This window comes from Triticum dicoccoides, chromosome 7B (genome assembly GCF_002162155.2).
Source record: "Triticum dicoccoides isolate Atlit2015 ecotype Zavitan chromosome 7B, WEW_v2.0, whole genome shotgun sequence".
Lineage (NCBI taxonomy): Eukaryota > Viridiplantae > Streptophyta > Magnoliopsida > Poales > Poaceae > Triticum > Triticum dicoccoides.
The window spans coordinates 448,862,343-448,866,120 of record NC_041393.1 but is presented as its reverse complement, the minus strand read 5'-3'; positions in this window follow the sequence as shown (position 1 = coordinate 448,866,120).

The window sequence follows — 3,778 nt, the reverse complement described above, 5'->3', positions numbered from 1 at the left end:
GTGGGATCATACGTCAAACCATATTTTCTTCCCCACGGATACCACGGGCACCCATTCCCCACGAAACTAAACACAGGTGTACAATGGGCATCCAGGTTTGATATCCCAAACTTCCAGAATTTTTTGGAAATTTCTGGTATTTTTATAATACTATATTCATGCATTTCCCCTATTAGTATACTCATTTTTTTTTGCAGGTAATCTATACTCGGTTTGCTGCCATGCCAATAATCATAATGATATGCTTTGGTATATCGGCGAATCCTAACCTTTTGCTACCAGCAAGGAAGTGAATGCTTGTGTTGAAGACGAAAATATCCAAAAAATCACAAACTGTGATGTGGATTCAATTCAAAGGTGAAAAACCTAGATGATTCGTGAGAAGACTTAACACGAGAGACCTGTAACAAACTGTTTATTTCGCATGCCTTGAAGCGATGAAGCATTCCCTTAAAAAACATGAACCATGAATGATGCAAGACACGGAGAAGTCATGGCACAGTTAAGTAAGACATGAATATGATCGTCCCATCTTGCCAATGGAAGTTATGGCAACTGCAGCCCCTATTTAGTGATCATCAGCTAGCCGTCGCATCCCTCCCTCTCGTGTCTGCCTCCTGCCCAACATTTACTCCCATATTAATCCCATCAACTACCGGGATGCATGAGGAACTTAGCATATCATTTCCTCTCAAACATGAAGCATATGTGAGCGTTGGTGCATGGGCGTGAAGAGAGAGAGAGGGGTACGTTACAAATTGCACTGGTGCATTGATGCTTGCATGCGATACAATACAATATAGCACGTACGTACCAGCATGCACAGCACAGTGCTGCTTCCTCTGATCCTTGATAGCATGTCAGGGCGAAGAAGAAAACAACAGCGAGACGACAAAGAAGGATCCTGCGTTCGCGCCGGTGGCCACGGAACAGAACTGCCAGGCCAACAATTATAGGGCACCATGCATGCAGCGACAATGCATATATGCACATGTCAGGAAACTTAAATTTCTCGTGCCATGCAGAACCTCATCATCGCTGCATGCATGGCTACCGCTCCATAAGCTATAGCTTAGCTAGCTTCAGGTTGAGGGTCACACACACACCATGCAGAACCTCAGTTGGTGTTTTCCTCGTAGCACAATGAAGACCTTGATACTACTCCCTTCGTCTAGTTGAGTAAGTCATTTTAGATTGTGCACCGTGACCAAGGAGGAAGGGAAAACAAGAGACCTTAATATTTATTTGCTAATTAATAGCATTGCATGCAATGAACAAACACTGCATGTCATGTTTGGTAGTCTTAAGTCATTAAAAGCAGTGAAGAAACAAAAAACGAGATAGAAGTTAATGCACCGCGCCTAAGTGTTTTAGGATTATTTGGTTTTCGTAAGACGACTTACACACCTAGACGGAGGGAGTAGCATGTTTTCATAACACACCGACTACTCAGATGGATAGTTTAGTTGTTGCTCGATCCAGGCTCGTATGTGCAGACAACATTCAGAGATCGGGGTTCAAGCAGAAAGAAAAAAAGTGGCTGTAGGACTTTTCTTGTATTGTAACCCTAATCTATAGGAATTTTCTTTGTAAAGAAACATTGAGTACCATGTAGGACGCACATACACAGCACACACACTAACGTTAGCTTCAAGATTGATGAAATCATCACATTCGAATCAGTAGTGATAGGAACGTTGTCTACCATTAAAATAGTAATATGCATTAGTGAGATACCAAAACAGGTCTCATCACTCGTGGGCTAAGGATACAACTCTCCTAACCGTCCAAAATGGTTGGTTCTCCCATTTGCTTCTTTCTGTATAGACATATAAAATTCAACTATTTGTTACAATGATGATGTGCCAGCCATATGCTAGATCATTGTCGTGAATTTGCTAGAATGCTTGAACCCAAACCTTTGTCTTCCTATATTTGGATCCTGATCAGCACAAATCATGGCGTGATTTACTCCGTGGAGGTGCACCCATTTTTGTTAAATTGTGTCACCCACATTTGTGACAAACTAACTACATTTCGAATGTTAGATTTTGGGCATAAGGACCCCCCCCCCCCTCGGGCGCCGGGCTGCTCTTGGAGGGATCTGTTAAGAGGAAGGAGAAGGGAGAGGAGGAGGAGAAGAGAAGGGGTCTGTTAACGGCAGGGATAGATAGAAAGAAAAGGGAGGAAGCAATGAGGAAGAAGAGAGGGGGAGGGGACTGATTCTCTAGTGCAGAAACCCCTTATAAGAGCATCTCCAACCGTTCGCCCCCCCCCTCCCCCCCAGGACGCCAAAAAAGAGCCGCCTGGGACCGAACCGATGTTCGCTTGGCGCGTGGGGGCGATTGCGTTCCCAGTGGACGACCCCCAGGTCGCCGTGAAAAGCGCGCGAACTCAGCGATATTTCGTAGAATTTGTACAAACTCGGCGATATTTGATAGAAATTTGTACAAAAACAGTTAAACATGCAAACTACGCCACACTACGCCTAGAACTACGTCTAGCCTGCTACGCCGCGGCCGCGGCCTGCCATCTACATGCCGAGGAGCCTGTAGAAACGGGTGTAGTTGCCGCTGTCGTCGTCGGAGCTGCCATCGTCCCTACTGCACCCCTGGCCAGGGTCGCCTTGGCGTGGTGGGGGGTTGGACGGCCCGGCCTCGCCCTCATCGTCGCCTATATTTCATGATTTTTTCAATGGTCATTTAGAGTTGTTTCATCTTAACTTTGGTACGATAACACTGTTACCAAAGAAAGATGAGGCAGTTTGGATCGAACAATTCCGGCCCATATGTTTGCTGAGTGTGAGTTTCGAAATTTTCACAAAGGTTGGAACCAATAGATTGACACAAATTGCTCATTCAGTGATCCAACCAAGCCAGACAGCATTCATGTCGGGGCGACACATACTGGAAGGGGTGGTCGTTCTGCATGAAACGCTTCATGAGATTCACTCGAAGAAACTAGATGGGGTTATCTTCAAAATGGATTTTGAGAAGGCGTATGATAAATTAAAGTGGCCTTTTCTTCAGCAGGCAATGCACATGAAAGGTTTTAGTGAAGCCTGGAGGAACCAAGTGGATACCCAAGTCGAGAAGGGTAGTGTCGGAATCAAGGTGAACGATGATATCGGTCATTACTTTCAGACAGATAAGGGGTTGAGACAAGGGGATTCCATGTCTCCTCTTCTGTTTAATATTGTGGCATATATGTTGTCCGTCATTATTGGCAGGGCCAAGCAGCATGGCCATGTAGAGGGGTTAGTTCCTCATCTAGTCGATGGAGGGGTATCCATTCTACAGTATGCTGATGACACTATCCTATTCATGAAAAATGACATGGCTAAGGCACGTAATATGAAACTTATCTTATGTCTCTTCGAACAATTGTCTGGCTTAAAAATTAATTTCATCAGAGTGAGTTGTTTTGCTTTGGGAAGGCCAAAGACGAGGAACACACTTATAGACAATTGTTCGGATGTGAATTAGGTGCTTTACCATTCAATTACTTGGGTATACCGATTCACCACCGTAAGTTATCCAATAAAGGATGGAAGTGTATTGAAGAACGAATTGAAAAAAAAACTTAGCTGCTAGAAGGGCAAGCTTATGTCATATGGAGGTCGGCAAGTCCTGATTAACTCGGTACTAACTAGTATGCCGATGTTTCTACTTTCTTTCTTCGAAATTCCGAAAGGGGTTCGGAAGCGACTTGATTTCTTTAGATCTCGGCTCTTCTGGCAGTCTGATGAGGCCAAGTGGAAATACCGTCTCGCGCGATG